This window comes from Rhea pennata, chromosome 12 (genome assembly GCF_028389875.1).
Source record: "Rhea pennata isolate bPtePen1 chromosome 12, bPtePen1.pri, whole genome shotgun sequence".
Lineage (NCBI taxonomy): Eukaryota > Metazoa > Chordata > Aves > Rheiformes > Rheidae > Rhea > Rhea pennata.
In genome coordinates, this window is record NC_084674.1 from 24,738,814 (window position 1) to 24,751,228 (window position 12,415).

A 12,415-nucleotide genomic window follows, 5' to 3' on the forward strand; every position below is an offset into this window, starting at 1 on the left:
TTCATATTTCAGTCATGCAAATCTTTTTCTGTTAAAAATCTCTACAACTACTCTGAAGTAAATTTCAAGTCTCTTCTCTCTAAGCAGAACCATTTCATTCAGTGATTACGTTCTCTGGTTGTGCTTCTTTCACTTCACTGAGGGCACTTCAGACTTCTGTCTGTGATGATGGCAACTGAGTCAGCTGTGCTCATCTATAAATCACTTTTATACTCTGCAATCATGAACTGCTGTAGAAAAATTGTAATTGCTCTAACTGCAATATGGGATGCCTAATGACTCGTTTAAGATAAGATTTAATTATTTTTACTAAGAATAACTTCCAGTTCCAGATTTAAATATCTGAAGTCTCTATGTCTGGGGAATATGTTTTATACAACTACAATAAGTGAGCTAGATGTCTAAGCTCCCATGCTGTTCTTTGCAGTCAGAAGAGTCTTAAAATAATCCAGTTCCCTAAATATAAGTACCAGCATTTGGATGAGCTAATTTAGTGTCCAGACTTCTTTATCTGTTCTAAGTAAAGACAAGAATTAATTACTTAAGAATAGGTGCCAGTTATTTATTTAAATGTCCTAAGGTATGCAAGACCTCTACATGAGTTTTCAGATGTGACACATGGCCTAAGAGAGCTCTGTCCCCATTTGGAGTAGTACCCGAAGGCCAGACAGGATATCCTAAAATCTTACAAATAGCTCTAAACACCTGAATCCTGGGTTTCCTTACTCTGAGGAGAAGAGTTGTGTTGTTGGACAGGATTGCAGGTCACTGTCAGCTGGTAGGTTTTTGGCTTTACCATGGCACAGCTTTTGCAAGAAGAAAGCTGAGAAGTCAGCCTGTGGGTCAGGATCCCAATGAATGGACATAGGCATGGCTGTGATGCAGCTGAAACTGTAACTCAGGCAAAGCCTGGAGGGAGAGTCACAACTTAACAGCAGCTTCCAAGAAGAGGGTCACTCTTTGCTGAGTCTTCCATGCAGGGCTTTCTGGAAGAGTTCTCTCCAAATTTACCAGAGAGAAAAGGGGAATGCCCTTAGCTGTACTATGTGTTAAGTTGGTCCTGAGCCCAGGCAGCCAAAACCCTAGGAGAGGAAAGGATATATTCAAGACTCTTAGACTTTATAGCTGACCTAAAGGATGAAACAGAATGCATCCTTGACAAGTTTATGGATGACGTCAAACCAGGGGAGCAGTTGATATGCTAGTGGGCAAGTCTAGAGGGAGCTAGACAGGCTTGAAAAATTGGCTGACAGGAGTCTGATAAAGTTCGGAAAAGTTAAATGCAAAATCCTGCAACTGGAGGACAATTACATGCTTGACTCTCTCATCAGGATTGTAGCCAGAAAGTTAAAGGAAATAATAATTCCCCTCTGTGTGGCACATAGGAGAGCACATTTGGAATAGTTTGGACAATACATTAGCACATTGGTGTGAGTCCGCTGGCAGACCCCCCCAAGACAGCTAGGGAGCTGGAAGACTTCATGTACACGGAGAGGCACAGGACTTTTTCAGTGGTACCAACTGACAGGACACAAGGCAATGGGCAGAAATTGAACCACAGGAAGTTCCGCCTGAATGTGAGGGGAAATGTCTTCCCTGTGAGAGTGACAGAGCACTGGAAGAGGTTGCCCAGAGAGGGTGTGGAGTCTCCTTCTCCAGAGATACTCAAGGCCTGCCTGGATGCAACCCTGTCTAACATGCTCTAGGTGACCCTGCTGAGCAGGGAGGTTGGACTACATGATTGCCAGAGGTCCCTTCCAATCTTACTGATTCTATGATTCTATGACACTGAGCCATCAGTAGAAATGGCCAGGCATAACCAAGTTATGCTTCTATGAAAGGCAACTTCTGCTTTGTTGCTGGCAGATCATCTGCTGCACCCACAATATGTTAGGTGATTCCTTCCCCATGTAACCTTTAAATGGAACACTATGTCAATGTCCTTGAATAGGTTGCAGAGATTCAGCTGTTGCTTGCTTCCAGGGGAAGCAAGCTGTTCCACGCTATGAATTACAGTGAAAGTAAAGCATTTGGTTTTGCCTAGCCATCTCTACTGATGGTGCAGAGTATCACAAGATTGCTGTGTCAGTCACCACAGATCAGGAGAAACTACCTGCGCAGTTGCTGCTGTTGAAAGCCTCTCTGTGAGATGCCATGGGGTGATGGTAACTGTATCAATAAGCCTCCCCTTTGCACACAAGGTCCTCTCAGAGGCTGCAGACATTCAGCTGTTGCTTGCTTCCACAGACCTTGAGAGTACACATAAGGCTTGTGATGCATAAGGTGTAATGCAGTATTTCCTGGCTTATTCCATGAGGAAGGAGGTCTGCTTTTCATTCTGGTCCACATGTTTCTGCTGCGGCCATCTGCCATGCAACTGAGCCCTGCCTCCCAGTGAGTACAGTAAGAGTTCAGCCACAGCAAGCCAGGGTCAAACAAAAATCTTTAAACCTGTCCCACTAAGCCCAGGTTTCCACCCCAGAGCCCAGTCTGTCATGACGGGTGTGAAAGCATTCCTCAGGGTAGGCTCTTCAAGAGTCAGAAAGGTGGGGACAGAAGAGGAATCCAGCATGAAGCCTGGTGTTTGTTTTGTGATCTCTCGGCTAGGCAGTGGTCTAGGGAAAAGATTTGTTCTGTGTTCCGTTTTAGAAAAGCTACCTGTTATCCTGTGGTGCTTAGAGAGGATACAGCTGTGGTACAAAGGCCTGCCTTCCCCAGAGGCCCCCTTCTCGTGTGGGAATGTGTTTTCTTAAAAGTGGCATGATGCAAGGAAGGAGCCCAGCTCTGTGGGTTGTCTGTTGTTACACCTCCTGGGCTTCCCTTCCAGCTGGAGAAGTCACTTGAGGCAGACTTTTCTGGAGAGCTCCCTTTTTGGCACCTCAGGATGCGCAGATGCGGATGTGCCAGTGGTGGTAAACACCTAAAGGATGGAGAAATGCTCCATTCTCAGAAGGATGCTGACTGCAAATGCAGCTGTTGCTCAGAGAGTTTAACAGAAGAAACCTTCAGCCCTCCTTTGGCCCCTTTCTTCATTTCCTCTTGGCCCTGTACCAGTCTCCAGCCAAGGCTTTAGCCCTGTACCAGTGCCAGCCAGCGCTTTGGAACTGGCCTCTAAGAAACTGTGACAAAAGTGACTTTAAAACGACCAACAGCAGCCAGGGGCCTGGCACTGGCCTCTAAGGAAAAGAGGTGCAAGTGACCTACCAACCACCAAGAACAGCCAAGGGCCTGGCATTGACCTCTAAGGCACTATGACACAAGTGACCTCACAATCCCGACTATACCTATCAGACACGATGACAGAAGTGACCTCTCAAGTACCACCAGCAGGAATGGCCATAGCATTGGCTAAAACAGCATCAGGCAGAAGTGACCTCACAAGCACAAAAAGCAGCCAGGGGCATAGCATTGTCTGATCAGGCACTAAAGCACAAGTGACCTCACAACCACTAAAAGCAGCACGTGGCCAGCACTACTCTGTCAGGCGCTGCTCTAGAAGTAACTTCACAGTCACCAAGAGCAGCCAGGGGCCTAGCATTGCCCTATCAGCCACGGAGGCACAACTCACCTCACAGCCACAAACAGCAGCCATGTGCTCAGCGCTGCCCTGTCAGGCACTCAGGAACAAGTCACTTCAGAGATCCAAACAGCAACAACAGCACCACCACTGCCCCAGGAGGCACCACTGTACAAGTGACCTCACAACCACTCCAACCAGTAAGGACTTGAGGCACGAGTAACCTCAGAGCCACAAAGAGCAGCCAGGGCCCTGGCACTCTCCTGCAGACCACCGAGGCACAACGCATCTCACAATCCCGAGGACACCACTGGCCTATCACGCACTGCTGAACAGGTCACCTCACAACAACCACATCCAGCAGCCCACATCCTGGAACTGCCTGCAAAGCACAGAGGCAGAAGTAACCTCACATTCCTACTGAGAGCTGTGGTCTCTGACACACTGTGCCACAAGGCAGCAGCCACAGCACCAATGGCCACAGCACAAGGGACCTCCCAAGGAAAAAAAGCAGGTTACTGACCTACCTATGCCAGTGATGGTCTCAGACAGCAGTAACCTCAGAACTGCCAAGAGCAGCCACGCAACCAGCACTACCCTACCACACACTGTTTCACTAGCGACCTCACAACCGTCACCAACAGCAGACACCAGCCTCGCACTGCCTGCAAAAGCACACAGGAACAAGTGACCTTACACTCCTGCATGGAGATCTGGTCTCTCACACACAGTAGCACATAGCAGCAGCCACAGCAGCAATGGCCACAGCACAAGGGACCTCCCAAGGACAAACAGCAGCTAACCACACTGACCTGCCTGTGAGCTCTGAGGGCCTCAAGCAGCACTCACCTCACAACCGCCAAGAGCAGACATGCAACCAGCACTGCCCTACCACGCACTGCTTCACTAGCGACGACACAACCACCACCACCAGCAGATGGCAGCCTGCAACTGCCCATTAAGCAAAGACGCTCAAGTGACCTCACAGTGCTACCTAGAGCTCTGGTCTCTCACACATTCTGCAACAAGGCAGCAAACAGGAGCAATGGCCACAGCACAAGGGACCTCCCAAGGACAAACAGCAGCTTGCTGGCCTGCCTACGCCAGTATGACCTCACGCAGCACTCACCTCACAACTGCCAAGAGCAGCCATACAACCAGAACTGCCCTACCACGCACTGCTTCGCTAGTGACCTCAAACAACCACCACCAGCAGACACCAGCCTGGCACAGACCGCTAAGGCACAGAGGAACAAGCTGCCTCAAAAGGCTGCCTAGAGCTCTAGTCTCTCACAAACTGTAGCACAAGGCAGCAGCCACAGCAGCAATGGCCACAGCACAAGGGACCTCCCAAGGACAAGCACCAGCTAACAAGACTGACCTACCTGTGAGCTCTGAGGGCCTCAGGCAGCACTCACCTCACAACTGCCAAGAGCAAGACAGGCAACCAGCACTGCCCTACCACGCACTGCATCACATGTCACCTCACCACCACCACCACCAGCAGACACCAGCCTCTCACTGCCTGCAAAAGCACAGAGGCAGAAGTGACCTTACACTCCTGCATGGAGATCTGGTCTCTCACACACTGTGCCACAAGGCAGCAGCCACAGCAGCAATGGCCACAGCACAAGGGACCTCCCAAGGACAAGCACCAGCTAACCACACTGACCTACCTGTGACCTCTGAGGGCCTCAAGCAGGACCGACCTCACAACCGCCAACACCAAACATGCAACCAGCACTGCCCTACCATGCTCTGCATCACTAGTCACCTCACAACCACCACCACCAGCAGATGGCAGCCTGCAACTGCCCATTAAGCACAGAGGCTCAAGTGACCTCACAGTGCTGCCTAGAGCTCTCGTCTCTCACACATTCTGCAACAAGGCAGCAAACAGGAGCAATGGCCACAGCACAACGGACCTCCCAAGGACAAACAGCAGCTTGCTGGCCTGCCTACGCCACTATGACCTCACGGAGCACTCACCTCACAACTGCCAAGAGCAGCCGTACAACCAGAACTGCCCTACAACGTACTGCATCACTAGTGACCTCACAACAACTGCATCCAGCAGCCCACAGCCTGGCACAGACCGCTAAGGCACAGAGGCACAAGAGGCCTCAAAAGGCTGCCTAGAGCTCTGGTCTCTCACACACTGCAGCACAAGGCAGCAGCCACAGCAGCAATAGCCACAGCACAAGGGACCTCCCAAGGACAAACACCAGCTAACCACACTGACCTACCTGTGAGCTCTGAGGGCCTCAGGCAGCACTCACCTCACAACTGCCAAGAGCAAGACAGGCAACCAGCACTGCCCTAAAACACACTGCTTCACAAGTCACCTCACAACCACCACCACCAGCAGACAACAGCCTCGCACTGCCTGCAAAAGCACAGAGGAACAAGTGACCTTACACTCCTGCATGGAGATCCGGTCTCTCACACACTGTAGCACAAGGCAGCAGCCACAAGAGCAATGGCCACAGCACAAGGGACCTACCAAGGACAAGCACCAGCTAACCACACTGACCTGCCTGTGAACTCTGAAGGCCTCAGGCAGGAATGACCTCACAACCGCCAACACCAGACATGCAACCTCCACTGCCCTACCACGCACTGCATCATTAGTCACCACCACCAGAAGACACGAGCCTCGCACTGCCCACTAAGGCACAGAGGAACAAGTGACCTTACACTCCTGCATGGAGCTCTGGTCTCTCACACTTTGTGCCACAAGGCAGCAGCCACAGCAGCAATGGCCACAGCACAAGGGACCTCCCAAGGACTAGCACCAGCTAACCACACTGACCTGCCTGTGAACTCTGAAGGCCTCAGGCAGGACCGGCCTCAAAACTGCCAACACCAGACATGCAACCAGCACTAAGCCACCACGCACTGCTTCACTAGTCACATCACCACCACCACCACCAGCAGACACCAGCCTCGCACTGCCCACTAAGGCACAGAGGAACAAGTGACCTTACACTCCTGCATGGAGATCCGGTCTCTCACACACTGTAGCACAAGGCAGCAGCCACAAGAGCAATGGCCACAGCACAAGGGACCTACCAAGGACTAGTACCAGCTAACCACACTGACCTACCTGTGAACTCTGAAGGCCTCAGGCAGGAACGACCTCACAACCGCCAACACCAGACATGCAACCACCACTGCCCTACCACGCACTGCAACATTAGTCACCTCACAACCACCACCACCAGAAGACACGAGCCTCGCACTGCCCACTAAGGCACAGAGGAACAAATGACCTTACACTCCTGCATGGAGCTCTGGTCTCTCACACTTTGTGCCACAAGGCAGCAGCCACAGCAGCAATGGCCACAGCACAAGGGACCTCCCAAGGACTAGCACCAGCTAACCACACTGACCTGCCTGTGAACTCTGAGGGCCTCAAGCAGCACTCACCTCACAACTGCCAAGAGCAGACATGCAACCAGCACTGCCCTACCACGCACTGCATCACTAGTGACCTCAAAACAACTGCATCCAGCAGCTCACAGCCTGGCACAGCCCTCTAAGGCACAGAGGCACAAGAGGCCTCTAAAGGCTGCCTAGAGCTCTGGTCTCTCACACACTGTGCCACAAGGCAGCAGCCACAGCAGCAATGGCCACACCACAAGGGACCTCCCAAGGACAAGCACCAGCTAACCACACTGACCTGCCTGTGACCTCTGACGGCCTCAGGCAGCACTCACCTCACAACTGCCAAGAGCAAGACAGGCAACCAGCACTGCCCTACCACGCACTGCTTCACTAGTGACCTCACAACAACCACATCCAGCAGACACCAGCCTGCCACAGACCGCTAAGGCACAGAAGCACAAGAGGCCTCAAAAGGCTGCCTAGAGCTCTGGTCTCTCACACTTTGTGCCACAAGGCAGCAGCCACAGCAGCAATGGCCACAGCACAAAGGACCTCCCAAGGACAAGCACCAGCTAACCACACTGACATACCTGTGAGCTCTGAAGGCCTCAGGCAGCACTCACCTCACAACCGCCAAGAGCAAGACAGGCAACCAGCACTGCCCTACCACGCACTGCTTCACAAGTCAACTCACAAGCACCACCACCAGCAGACAGAAGCCTGGCGCTGCCTGCAAAAGCACAGAGGTAGAAGTGACCTTACACTCCTGCATGGAGCTCTGGTCTCTCACACACTGTAGCACAAGGCAGCAGGCACAGCAGCAATGGCCACAGCACAAGGGACCTCCCAAGGGTAAGCACCAGCTAACCACACTAACCTGCCAGTGTCCTCTGAGGGCCTCAGTCAGCACTCACCTCACAACCTCCAAGAGCAGACATTCAACCAGCACTGCCCTACCACGCACTGCATCACTAGCGATCTCACAACAACCACATCCAGCAGCCCACAGCCTAGCACAGCCCGCTAAGGCACAGAGGCACAATAGGCCTCAAAATGCTGCCTAGAGCTCTGGTCTCTCACACTTTGTGCCACAAGGCAGCAGCCACAGCAGCAATGGCCACATGACAAGGGACCTCCCAAGGACAAGCACCAGCTAACCACACTGACCTACCTGTGAGCTCTGAGGGCCTTACGCAGCACTCACCTCACAACCGCCACGAGCAAGACAGGCAACCAGCACTGCCCTACCACGCACTGCTTCACAAGTCACCTCACAACCACCACCACCAGCAGACACCAGCGTGGAACAGACTGCGAAGGCACAGAGGCAGAAGTGACCTTACACTCCTGAATGGAGATCTGGTCTCTCACACACTGTGCTACAAGGCAGCAGCCACAGCAGCAATGGCCACACCGCAAGGGACCTCCCAAGGACAAGCACCAGCTAACCACACTGACCTGCCTGTGACCTCTGAGGGCCTCAAGCAGCACTCACCTCACAACCGCCAAGAGCAAGACAGGCAACCAGCACTGCCCTACCACACACTGCATCACTAGTGACCGCACAACAACCACATCCAGCAGCCCACAGCCTGGCACAGCCGCAAAGGCACAGAGGCACAAAAGTCCTCAAAATGTTGCCTAGCGCTGTGGTCTCACACTTTGTGCCACAAGGCAGCAGCCACAGCAGCAATGGCCACACCACAAGGGACCTCCCAAGGACAAGCACCAGCTAACCACACTGACCTGCCTGTGAGCTCTGAGGGCCTCAGGCAGCACTCACCTCACAACTGACAAGAGCAAGACAGGCAACCAGCACTGCCCTACCACGCACTGCTTTCAAGTCACCTCACAACCACCACCACCAGCAGACACCAGCCTGGCGCAGCCCGCTAAGGCACAGAGGCAGAAGAGGCCTCAAAAGGCTGCCTAGTCCTGTGGTCTCTCACACACTGTGCTACAAGGCAGCAGCCACAGCAGCAATGGCCACAGCACAAGGGACCTCCCAAGGACAAGCACCAGCTAACCACATTGACCTTCCTTTGAGCTCTGAGGGCCTGAAGCAGCACTCACCTCACAACTGCCAAGAGCAAGACAGGCAACCAGCACTGCCCTACCACACACTGCATCACTAGTGAGCTCACAAAAACCACATCCAGCAGCCCACAGCCTGGCACAGCCCGCGAAGGCACAGAGGCACAGAAGTCCTCAAAATGTTCCTAGAGCTCTGGTCTCTCACACTTTGTGCCACAAGGCAGCAGCCACAGCAGCAATGGCCACAGCACAACGGACATCCCAAGGACAAACAGGAGCTTGCTGGCCTGCCTACGCCGGTATGACCTCAGGCAGCACTCACCTCATAACCGCCAAGAGCAGGCATGCATCCAGCACTGCCCTTTCACGCACTGCATCACTAGTGACCTCACAATAACCACATCCAGCAGCCCACAGCCTGGCACAGCCCGCTAAGGCACAGAGGCAGAAGAGGCCTCAAAAGGATACCTAGCACTGTGGTATTTCACACACTGTGCGACATGGCAGCAGCCACAGCAGCAATGGCCACAGCACAAGGGACCTCCCAAGGACAAGCACCAGCTAACCACACTGACCTACCTGTGACCTCTGAAGGCCTCAGGCAGGACCGACCTCACAACTGCCAACACCAGACATGCAACCAGCACTGCCCTACAACACACTGCATCACTAGTCACCTCACAACCACCACCACCAGCACACAGCAGCCTAGCACAGACTGCGAAGGCACAGAGGCAGAAGTGACGTTACACTCCTGCATGGAGATCTGGTCTCTCACACACTGTAGCACAAGGCAGCAGCCACAAGAGCAATGGCCACAGCACAAGGGACCTCCCAAGGACAAGCAACAGCTAACCACACTGACCTACCTGTGACCTCTGAAGGCCTCAGGCAGCACTCACCACACAACTACCAAGAGCAGACATGCAACCAGCACTGCCCTACCACACACTGCTTACTAGCGACCTCAAAACAACTGCATCCAGCAGCCCGCAGCCTAGCACAGCCCGCTAAGGCACTGAGGTACAAGTGGCCTCAAAAGGCTACCTAGCGCTGTGGTCTCTCACACACTGTGACACAAGGCAGCAGCCACAAGAGCAATGGCCACAGCATAAGGGACCTCCCAAGGACAAGCACCAGCTAACCACACTGACCTGCCTGTGAGCTCTGAGGGCCTCAGGCAGCACACACCTCACAACTGCCAAGAGCAAGACAGGCAACCAGCACTGCCCTACCACGCACTGCATCACAAGTCACCTCACAACCACCACCACCAGCAGACAACAGCCTGGCACAGCCAACTAAGGCACAGAGGCACAAGAGGCCTCAAAAGGCTGCCTAGCGCTCTAGTCTCTCACACACTGTGCCACAAGGCAGCAGCCACAGCAGCAATGGCCACAGCACAAGGGACCTCCCAAGGACAAGCACCAGCTAACCACACTGACCTGCCTGTGACCTCTGAGGGCCTCAGGAAGCACTCACCTCACAACTGCCAAGAGCAAGACAGGCAACCAGCACTGCCCTAAAACACACTGCTTCACAAGTCACCTCACAACCACCACCACCAGCAGACAACAGCCTCGCACTGCCTGCAAAAGCACAGAGGAACAAGTGACCTTACACTCCTGCATGGAGATCCGGTCTCTCACACACTGTAGCACAAGGCAGCAGCCACAAGAGCAATGGCCACAGCACAAGGGACCTACCAAGGACTAGCACCAGCTAACCACACTGACCTGCCTGTGAACTCTGAAGGCCTCAGGCAGGAATGACCTCACAACCGCCAACACCAGACATGCAACCTCCACTGCCCTACCACGCACTGCATCATTAGTCACCACCACCAGAAGACACGAGCCTCGCACTGCCCACTAAGGCACAGAGGAACAAGTGACCTTACACTCCTGCATGGAGCTCTGGTCTCTCACACTTTGTGCCACAAGGCAGCAGCCACAGCAGCAATGGCCACAGCACAAGGGACCTCCCAAGGACTAGCACCAGCTAACCACACTGACCTGCCTGTGAACTCTGAAGGCCTCAGGCAGGACCGGCCTCAAAACTGCCAACACCAGACATGCAACCAGCACTAAGCCACCACGCACTGCTTCACTAGTCACATCACCACCACCACCACCAGCAGACACCAGCCTCGCACTGCCCACTAAGGCACAGAGGAACAAGTGACCTTACACTCCTGCATGGAGATCCGGTCTCTCACACACTGTAGCACAAGGCAGCAGCCACAAGAGCAATGGCCACAGCACAAGGGACCTACCAAGGACTAGTACCAGCTAACCACACTGACCTACCTGTGAACTCTGAAGGCCTCAGGCAGGAACGACCTCACAACCGCCAACACCAGACATGCAACCAGCACTGCCCTACCACGCACTGCAACATTAGTCACCTCACAACCACCACCACCAGAAGACACGAGCCTCGCACTGCCCACTAAGGCACAGAGGAACAAATGACCTTACACTCCTGCATGGAGCTCTGGTCTCTCACACTTTGTGCCACAAGGCAGCAGCCACAGCAGCAATGGCCACAGCACAAGGGACCTCCCAAGGACTAGCACCAGCTAACCACACTGACCTGCCTGTGAACTCTGAGGGCCTCAAGCAGCACTCACCTCACAACTGCCAAGAGCAGACATGCAACCAGCACTGCCCTACCACGCACTGCATCACTAGTGACCTCAAAACAACTGCATCCAGCAGCTCACAGCCTGGCACAGCCCTCTAAGGCACAGAGGCACAAGAGGCCTCTAAAGGCTGCCTAGAGCTCTGGTCTCTCACACACTGTGCCACAAGGCAGCAGCCACAGCAGCAATGGCCACACCACAAGGGACCTCCCAAGGACAAGCACCAGCTAACCACACTGACCTGCCTGTGACCTCTGACGGCCTCAGGCAGCACTCACCTCACAACTGCCAAGAGCAAGACAGGCAACCAGCACTGCCCTACCACGCACTGCTTCACTAGTGACCTCACAACAACCACATCCAGCAGACACCAGCCTGCCACAGACCGCTAAGGCACAGAAGCACAAGAGGCCTCAAAAGGCTGCCTAGAGCTCTGGTCTCTCACACTTTGTGCCACAAGGCAGCAGCCACAGCAGCAATGGCCACACCACAAAGGACCTCCCAAGGACAAGCACCAGCTAACCACACTGACATACCTGTGACCTCTAAAGGCCTCAGGCAGCACTCACCTCACAATTGCCAAGAGCAAGACAGGCAACCAGCACTGCCCTACCACGCACTGCTTCACAAGTCAACTCACAAGCACCACCACCAGCAGACAGAAGCCTGGCGCTGCCTGCAAAAGCACAGAGGTAGAAGTGACCTTACACTCCTGCATGGAGCTCTGGTCTCTCACACACTGTAGCACAAGGCAGCAGGCACAGCAGCAATGGCCACAGCACAAGGGACCTCCCAAGGGTAAGCACCAGCTAACCACACTAACCTGCCAGTGT